Source organism: Jaculus jaculus, chromosome 4 (assembly GCF_020740685.1).
Source record: "Jaculus jaculus isolate mJacJac1 chromosome 4, mJacJac1.mat.Y.cur, whole genome shotgun sequence".
NCBI classification, from domain to species: Eukaryota; Metazoa; Chordata; class Mammalia; order Rodentia; family Dipodidae; genus Jaculus; species Jaculus jaculus.
Window position 1 is genome coordinate 132587913 of NC_059105.1, and position 10424 is coordinate 132598336.

Below are 10424 nucleotides of genomic sequence, written 5' to 3' on the forward strand. Positions count from 1 at the left end.
CACCACATTCCACCCCTGGCCCCCATAAACTGATATCCATACATGATGTAAAATACAATGCATTCATCTTATTTTAAAAGTCCCCATAGTTTTTATCAATCCCAAAGATGTTCATACATCCCCATAGTCCAAGATCTTTTAACTGAGCCATAATACCAAAAAATAACCTCAAAAAACCCATAATGGCACAGAATAAATATTCACACTACACAAGATGGCATTGGGCATAGCAAAGAAACATTCAACCAATACAAGATTTAAAACAACCAGGGCAAACATCTGTAGCTTCAAGTCCACAACTCTAGCCAGTGACAAATCTTCAAGTCCGATAATTCAAACCAGCAACAAGTCTCTGGCATTCCAATTCCGCCCCTCCAGCTAGGCTACTCACAGTCCTGGAAAACTTCATTGGGCCGGCAGCTCCTTGGCAGCCATCTCATGGTCCTGGCATCTCCACTGGGTCTCCACTGCAAGCCACGGTTCATCCTCATGGCCCCATGGGGTCTCTATGCAGGCAACCAGCAAACCCGCTTCACACTGCCCATGGCCATTTCCAAAACACAAGACCATGTTGCAAATTCAATGACCCTCTTTCCAGCATTTCTTATACTTCACGATACCAGGTAGGGTGCTAATTTGTTAATCCAGGGGGGAATAAAGCAGACTTTGAAGAACAGGACACTCCTTGAGCACTCAGGCCCCTTCAAAAGAGTCTACATTCTTCTTGTTGTCCCTGTGCAGGTCAGCTAGCCCAGTCTCAAAAATTGTAATCTCTCACTTGCAGCTGAATGGGCAACAGTTCACCCAAAGATTTTTCTTTCTGTGCCATATTCCTCTGTTCACACCAGTTCATTTCTACACAAAGCAACCCTGCACAGCTTCTCAGGACATGGGCATAAGAGTAAGCTTCTCACACAGACTGCTAGCCCAGTCCAAGCAAAGCTCTTTCTCACCCTCATAAGCCAAACCTCACAGTCCATGGTTCTTATTGCATTCAGGTCTTGTAGCTCAGACCAGAATAGTCCATCAAGCTGAACTTACAGCACTGCAAGGCATCTCTTAGGCCAAGGTTTCAAATCCTCCCACATTCCTCTTGAAAATCAGCTCCAAAAGGCCAAAGCCACACAGTCGGGTGTCTAGCAGCAACCCCACTCCTGGTACCACTTTACTGTTGCAGTCCGGTTAACATTGCTGGTAGAAATCACCCAACCAAGAGCAGCTTCTGGGAAAAAGAGGTTTATTTTGGCTTACATGCTCAAGGGGAAGTTCCACGATGGCAGGGGAAAACAATGGCATGAGCAGAGAGTAGACACTACCCCCTGGCCAACATAAGGTAGACCACAGCAACAGGTGGGTGTGCCAAACATTGGCTTGGGGAAACCTGCTATAAAGCTCATAAGCCCACCCTCAACAATACACTCCCTCCAGGAGGCATTAATTCCCAAATATCCATCAGCTGGGGAGCTAGCATTCACAACACCTAAGTTTATGGGGGACACCTGAATCAAACCACCACATCCTCCTACCTCTGCCTCCCAAATGCTGGGATTAAAGGCATGCACCACCACACCTGGCTCAAAAATTACTTTTTCAAAATTAAAAAAAAAAATTTTTTGTTCATTTTTATTTAGTTATTTGCGAGTGACAGAGAGAGAAAGAGGCAGATAGAGAAAGAGAGAGAGAATGGGCATACCAGGGCTTCCAGCCACTGCTAACGAACTCCAGACACATGCTCCCCCTTGTGCATCTGGCTAACATGGGTCCTGGAGAATCAAGCCTCGAACTGGAGTCCTTAGGCTTCACAGGCAAGCACTTAACCACAAAGCCATCTCTCCAGCCCCAAAATTACTTTCTTGATTAAATTCTTCAAAGCCAATTTAATTCTTGATCAATTATCTACATAAGGTACCTTTCTACTTACTTTTTTTTTTTTTTTGAAACAGGGTCTTATGTCTCCCAGACTGGCCCCAACTCCTGTGTAGCCAATAATAACCTTGAATTTCTCCTCCTCTTTACTTACGTCCTGAGAGCTGGTGTTATAAGCATACACTACTCTCTGCTAGGGTCAACTCAGGCAGGCTCTACCAGCTGAGATACCCAGCACTGATTTTGCTTTATTTTTATGTTTTATTTATTAGGGAGAGAGAGAGAATGAGTATTCCAGGACCATTAGCCACTGCAAACAAACTCCAGACGCATGTGCCACCATGTGCATCTGGCTTACATGAGTCCTAGGGAATCGAACCTGGGAACCTGGATCCATAGACTTTGCTGGGAAGCGCCTTAACTGCTCTCTTTCCAGCCCTGCTTCTTCTTCTTTTTTTTTCTTTTCTTTTTTTTTTTTTTTTTTTTTTAGAGATAGGCTCTTGTTATGTTCCTAGGCTGGCTTAGATTTTGAAGCCATCCTCAGCTTTGCATGCATCTGTAATTTAAATGAAAATGAATTTACAATTTTTTTTTTCTTGGTTTCTCGAGGTAGGGTTTCACTGTAGCTCAGGCTGACCTGGAATTCACTATGTAGTCTCAGGAGGCCTCGAACTCATGGTGGTCCTCCTACCTCTGCCTCCCGAGTGCTGGGATTAAAGGTATGTGCCACCATGCCCGGCTCCACAACTTTTAATTTTTAAAGCAATATAAGATCACTTATTGTCCATGTTCATCATTATTTATAATTAAGTAAGCAACATACAATTCAATAACTTCCTAATATTACACTACTGTTTTCCTGATTTCTGCTGAGCCAGTAACCCACTGACTGAGGTGACTGAGCCTGCACGCAAGGAATGAGTTTGGGGTAAAGAAAAAGGATCCAGGTCAGTAATTTATATTATCAAATTTTGTTCTGCCATTTATGCCAGGGGGCACTAAATTGGCAGCGCCTCTAACCATATGATTACATTGCCATGAGCCATCTTAGATATTCCAAAGCCATTACCTTTTTGTACAGGTCTCAAGTTTCTGTGAAGGTGTGGCTCAACAGAGGATAAAGTTTTCCCTTGCAGGAATTTTATAAATATAGCATTTTGGGACTGGAGGAATGGCTTAGCAGTTAAGCATTTGCCTGCAAAGCCAAAGGACCCAGGTTCAATTTCCCAAGACCCACATTAGCCAGAAACACAAGGGGGAATGCACATCTGGAGTTCATTTGCAGTGGCTGGAGGCCCTGGCGCACCTATTCTCTTGCTCTCTCCCTCTCCCCCCTCTTTGCCTGTCAAATAAATAAATAAAAATAAAATATTTTTTAAAAGATAGCATTTCATTTACATGATGACATACATATGGATGCTGATGTGACGGCTCTTAACTTATCCTGCCCAAACTGTCCAATTAACTATGGAATCATCTAATTCAAACGGTTATGGCTTCAGAAAAAAATTCAACTTAACCTGAAGTGAGTGATTCCTTCCTTTCTGCCTGTTTAATGTGTGTATATGAATATTCATGCATGCTCATGTGTGTGAGGGGAGGTGTGTGCATGTCATGGCATGTGTGTATTTATGCATATTCACGTGTGTGAGGGGAGGTGTGTGCACGTCATGGTGTGTGTGTGTATTCATGCATGTTCATGTGTGTGAGGGGAGGTGTGTGCACGTCATGGTGTGTGTGTGTATTCATGCATGTTCACGTGTGTGAGGGGAGGTGTGTGCACGTCATGGTGTGTGTGTGTATTCATGCATGTTCACGTGTGTGAGGGGAGGTGTGTGCACGTCATGGTGTGTGTGTGTGTATTCAAGCATGTTCATGTGTGTGAGGGGAGGTGTGTGCATGTCATGGTGTGTGTGTGTATTCATGCATGTTCATGTGTGTGAGTGGAGGTGTGTGCGCGTCATGGTGTGTGTGTGTATTCATGCATGTTCATGTGTGTGAGGGGAGGTGTGTGCGCGTCATGGTGTGTGTGTATTCATGCATGTTCATGTGTGTGAGGGAGGTGTGTGTGCGTCATGGTGTGTGTGTGTATTCATGCATGTTCATGTGTTTGAGGGGAGGTGTGTGCACGTCATGGTGTGTGTGTGTATTCATGCATGTTCATGTGTGTGAGGGGAGGTGTGTGCACGTCATGGTGTGTGTGTGTATATTCATGCATGTTCATGTGAGTGAGTGGAGGTGTGTGTGCGTCATGGTGTGTGTGTGTATTCATGCATGTTCATGTGTGTGAGGGGAGGTGTGTGCACGTCATGGTGTGTGTGTGTATTCATGCATGTTCATGTGTGTGAGTGGAGGTGTGTGCGCGTCATGGGGTGTGTGTGTATTCATGCATGTTCATGTGTGTGAGGGGAGGTGTGTGTGCGTCATGGTGTGTGTGTATTCATGCATGTTCATGTGTGTGAGGGAGGTGTGTGTGCGTCATGGTGTGTGTGTGTGTATTCATGCATGTTCATGTGTGTGAGGGGAGGTGTGTGCGCGTCATGGTGTGTGTGTATTCATGCATGTTCATGTGTGTGAGGGAGGTGTGTGCGTGTCATGGTGTGTGTGTGTGTATTCATGCATGTTCATGTGTGTGAGGGGAGGTGTGTGTGCGTCATGGTGTGTGTGTGTATTCATGCATGTTCATGTGTGTGAGGGGAGGTGTGTGCGTCATGGTGTGTGTGTGTGTATTCATGCATGTTCATGTGTGTGAGGGGAGGTGTGTGCACGTCATGGGGTGGGTGTAGAGGTCACCAAGATCAGAGGACAACTTAAGTTACTGGTCCTTGCCTTCCATCCTTTTCTTTGTGGCAGAATCTCAGTATCTCTCATTTTTGATGTTTACTGCTGTGTTCACTGGGCCATAAACTTTCATTCTCTCTCTGTCTTTTCTTGGGGCGGTTTCAAGGTGGGGTCTCATTCTGGACCAAGCTGACCTGGAATTCACTCTGTAGTCCCAGGCTGGCTGCAAACTCACTGCGATCCTCCTACCTCTGCCTCCCAGGTGCTGAGATCAAAGGCGTGCGCCACCACACACGCAAGAAAATTCTCTTGTCTCTACCTGCAGCTTGCAGTCAGTGTGTTGGGATGACACACACCCATCATGATTTTTGGGTTTTATTTTTTTTAAATATATTTATTTATTTATTTGAGAGAGGGAAAGAGACACAGAGAGAGAATGGGTGCACCAGGACCTCCAGACACTGAAAATGAACTCCAGATGCATGTGTCCCCTTGTGCCTCTGGCTTATGTGGGTCCTGGGGAATTGAACCTGGGTCCTTTGGCTTTGCAGGCAAACACCTTAACCACTAAGGCAACTCTCCAGCCCAACTTCTGGGTTTTATGTGGGGTCTTGGACCCTGAAGTTGGGCCTCCAGAATTGAACTGCAAGTGCTTTACCCACTGAGCCATCTCGTCAGCTCTGAAGTGATTTCTCAGGTTGCTCAGAACTATGAATTATCATCACCTTTCTTCATAGAAAGCGACCGCAGTGTGAGGACACTTTGTATTTGTCTCTTTTGCCAGCACCCAGCCTGCCTCATCTGAACCCTTCCATCTCATGGGAAGCATCAGGTCTCACTCCTGTATGTGGCATCCACTATTTGCCTAGGATTCAGTCCACTGGCAAAGCCTCTTGGTTTCTCAGCAGCGACCCCCCTGCCACCACCATTATGGGCACATCAAGACCTCTAGCCACTGCAGACCAACTCCAAACACATGTTCCACCTTGTGCATCTGGCTTTATGTGGGTATTGGGGAACTGAACCTGAGTCCTTTGGCTTTGCAGGCAAGCGCCTTAACTGATAACCCATCTCTCCACCCCCCTCTTTTTAATTTTTTTTTATTTTGGGAGGGAGGAGAGAGAGAGAGGAAGAGAGGGGCGAGAGCATGGGTGTGCCAGGGTCTTTTACCTCTGCAAACAAACTCCAGACACATGTGCCACTTTGTGCAACTGGCTTTATATGGGTGCTGGGGAATTGAACCTACACCCAAAGGTTTTGCAAGCAAGTACCCTTAACTGCTCGCCATCTCCCAAGCCCCAACTTTTCTTCTTTGATTTGCTATCATATTCAATGTCAGAAAGATTTTTTTGTACCATTTTTCTTTCTTTCTTTTTTTAAAGAATTATTTGTTTATTTGAGAGAGAGAGAGGGAGAGAGAGGGAAAGGGAGACAGAGAGAAACAAAAAGAGAGAATGGGTGTGTCAGGGCTCTAGCCACTGCAAATGAACTCCAGATGCATGTGCCACCTTGTGCAACTGGTTTATGTGGGTCCTGGGGAATTGAACATGGGTCCTTTGGCTTTGCAGGTAATGGTTAAGCCATCTCCCCAGCCCTCTTTCTTTTTTGTGTTGTGGTAGGGTTTCACGCTAGCCCAGGGTGACCTGGAGTTCACTCTATATTCCCAGGCTGGCCTTGAACTCACAGTGATCCTCCTACCTCTGCTTCCTGAGTCCTGGGATTAAAGGTGTGAGCCACCACAACCAGTCTTGTACTAGTTTTTCTTTTTCTTTTATTATTATTGACGACTTCCATAATTATAGACAATAAACCATGATAATTCTCTCCCCCCTCACTCCCCTTAACAACTCCACTCTCCATCTTATCCATTTTTTTCTTTACCAACTGTTTGAGAATTAAGAAATGTTTCCACTAACTTTGGATAACCTAAATTTAGTTCATGTTTCCAACCTGCTTCAGGAAACGGAACACCTTCACATTCATGACACATTGGTCTTTTCCTACTGCAGATACTTCAGGGCCCGCTGTGGAAAGGGCCCTCCCGGAACAAAGGCAAGGCAAACTCAGGATCCATGAGCACATGTGCAACTCGGTCGCCACCCTGCAGCATAGAACACCCAATCAGAAAACACGTTTCCATAAGAGGGAGGCAGAGGGACTAAAATGTGAAGGAGAACTAACAGGGTATATAAGGCAATGCTCTGCTGTGCTTGAGTTCCAGGTAAGCCTATGCCAGCACAAATAAATGCTGCTTTCTGGGCTGGAGAGATGGCTTAGCGGTTAAGCGCTTGCCTGTGAAGCCTAAGGACCCCGCTTCGAGGCTCGGTTCCCCAGGTCCCACGTTAGCCAGATGCACAAGGGGGTGCACGCGTCTGGAGTTCGTTTGCAGAGGCTGGAAGCCCTGGCGCGCCCATTCTCTCTCTCTCCCTCTGTCTTTCTCTCTGTGTCTGTCGCTCTCAAATAAATAAATAAATTTATAAATAAATAAATAAATAAATAAATAAATAAATAAATAAATGCTGCTTTCTGGTTGGAAGCCTTAGTGTTCTATCTCTCTGTACAAGAATCCCACAACATTCCTTGGGGGCTTGACTTGGGGTTCAGCCAGTGATTTCACCTCCCTTTTTGCCAGGGTGCGACACTTGGGACACCAGAGGAGGTGATTTTGCCTGGCACCAGGGGATCATTTGATCCACAGGGAACTAGCCCTCCTGGCATGCTGAGACAGGAACCAGCCCAGGGAGTGCCACCCGTCAGACTGGTAAGAATCTGGGTTCATTTTGGTAAGTCTGCCCCTCAGAGGCAAAAGGGGGGCCTGACCACCTCCCAGAGTTGCCAGACTAACCTTTGTCACTGGGGATGAAACTGTGACTCTAAGGCATTGGGTGACGGGCTGGAAATGTGCATGTGAGTGAATGAGACCAACAACGTGAGAGTTCCAGCTCAACCACGCGCTGAGTGCAGAGTCCGCATCTGCAGTTCTGTGGCGATCTTCATTTGGCTTATGGTGGCCCTCTCCACGGGGGATCCTGATGTTGGGCTTTATACAGTCCCAGCAATGCTAAGGTGCTCCTGAAATATCTTCACCAGGAGAGCAGCCAAATACAGGCAAAAAACAAAACAACAACAACAAAAAACACCAAAAAAAGCCTGTTCACCTTCTCATCATGTATGACTATTGATGTGTGCGTGTATGTTTTCCAGGTAGGGTCTCACTCTAACCCAGGCTGGCCTTGAACTCCTAACAATCCTCCTACCTCTGCCTCCCCAGTTCTGGGATTAAAGGCATGTGTCACCATACACAGCAGATTGTTGTCCCTTGTCCCCACCCCTTCTACTCTCCTCCCATCCCACCCCTGCCCCATCCCAAGGCATGGCCTCACTCTAGCGCAGGATGGCCTGGAACTGACTATGTAGTCTCAGGCTGGCCTTGAACTCCTGGTAATCCTCCTATGTCTGCTGAAACTAATGCTAGGCTAATTGTTGTCTGTTTTGTGTTTCAAGGTGGGGGTCTCTCTCTAGCCCAGGCTGATCTGGAGCTCACTACATAGTCTCAGGGTGGCCTTGATCCTCCTACCTCTGCCTCCCCAGTGCTTGGATTAAAGGTGTGTGCCGCCATGCCCAGCTTTATTGTTGTCTTTTAAAGGGAGGAAATGGATGGCAACAGAAACTAGAGAAAACTTACCTCAGTACAGTATATGGTGAAAAAAATTTCAAAAGGGAATATTCTGAAAATTATGGTGTTAAATTGACTTCCAGAAAACTTTAGACCTTCTGTAACATAGACTGGCCTTCATTCAGGTTGGGTTGCCTTCTGAGGGGTCACTAGATAAAGAACTACTTAACAGAGTGTTTTGAGTCTTTGTGGGAACTCAGGCCATCCTGTCTGATTTCTGTACATTGACTGCTAGCAAGGCATAGTTCTCCCTTGGCCACCTTGACTGAAAGCCTGTCTGGAAGGGAACTGTAACATCACGATGGCCTAGATGATGGCTCTCTCACAATGCTTACCAGAACCCAAGAAGTCCATTTTATCTGGAAAGCCAGAGGAGATTTCCCTCCTTAGGTACTGCTGTACACTCTGCTACCACCTACACCCCGTGCACCCCTGCATCTGGATCCTCACCAGAGGCCACCCACACCCCTGAAGCCACCGCTCCCAGGAAGTCACATGACACTCCCCTGGGACCATAGCCACCTGGGGACCAGGAACCGCCAGTCCTAGCCATGTATATGCCAGCCAGGAAGTGCCATGAGACCCTTGCTAACAACATCCTCCCAAACAGGTGCCAAAGTGCCCCACACATGTCACTGAGGAAAACCTGGGGGCCCATCTATTGAGATCAAAATAGTCAGGTGCAAGAGGGACAATGCACCTTCCATAGCAGCCTTTGAACACCACTGCGCCCCTGACCTGGAACAAGCACACTCCTCAGTCACCAAGAGCCTTCAGGCTGTGACTGGTGAATGCAGTCCTCACTGAGACCCACAGCCCCCGCGCACTGCCACCAGCTTCTCTCCACTGCTTAACATTGAAGAATGCTGCCGTCAAATTACTAAGGCTGCATTAAAATGGCTAGAGGGGGCTGAAGAGATAGCTAAGTGGTTAAGGCACTTGCCTGCAAAGCCTGAAGACCCAGGTTCAATTCTCCAGAACCCATGTAAGCCAGATGCACAAGATGGTGGATGCGTCTGGAGTTTGCTTGCAGGGCTAAAAGTCCTGGCACACCCATTCTCTCTATCTGCTTCTCTTTCTCTCTCTAATAAATAAAACATTTAAAAAATAAATAAAGTTGGGCTGGAGAGATGGCTTAGCGGTTAAGCACTTGCCTGTGAAGCCTAAGGACCCCGGTTCAAGGCTCGCTTCCCCAGCTCCCACGTTAGCCAGATGCACAAGGGGGCGCACGCGTCTGGAGTTCGTTTGCAGAGGCTGGAAGCCCTGGCGCGCCCATTCTCTCTCTCTCCCTCTACCTGTCTTTCTCTCTGTGTCTGTCGCTCTCAAATAAATAAATAAATTTAAAAATAAATAAATAAATAAATAAATAAATAAATAAATAAGTGGCTAGAGGAACATGCTTGCTCCGTCAGGAATTTTGAATGTTCAGGCCCATGGCTAAAGCCAGTTCCCTGAAGATCCACACTGGGACTCCAATGATGATCAAGAATCCCAGAGACTTGAACAATACCAGGAGGACCTTCTAAGTGGCATGGAAGACGGAGGGAAGGCACTGAAAATGAGCAAAACTTCAGGGGTGCTCCAGGCATGTAAGACGACTGTATGGAAGGGACATAGCTCTTTTGGCTACAAAGTTTCAAAGGAAAAAAATCAAATACCTTGGTTTTTACCTGTCTCATGGACAGCATCATCTCAGCCTGGAGAGAAAACCAGCCAGCTGCTATATTCCACTTTCATCACCCTACTGCCAAATTCAAGAGTTCAGTGGGCCACAGGATTCTGTAGAATCTGTATACCTAACTTCTCTGTGTGGACAAAACCCCTTTATGAGACCACGAAGCAGGGACAGTGAAAACCTTTGCTATGGGAATGAGCACAGCAGAAGGCCTTAACAGCAATTAAGGGAACCCTCACCAACGTGCCTGGCTTGGGACTCCAAGCCTTTCTTCTTATACATACCTGAGTGTCCTGTTGTTTGTTAAGTTGGGGGTCCTGACCCAAATGTTAGGGGGGAGGCATTGTCCAGTGCCATATATGTCCAAGCAACTTGATTTCATCACCCATGGCTGCCACCCTGCCTATGGACACTTGTGGTCACAGT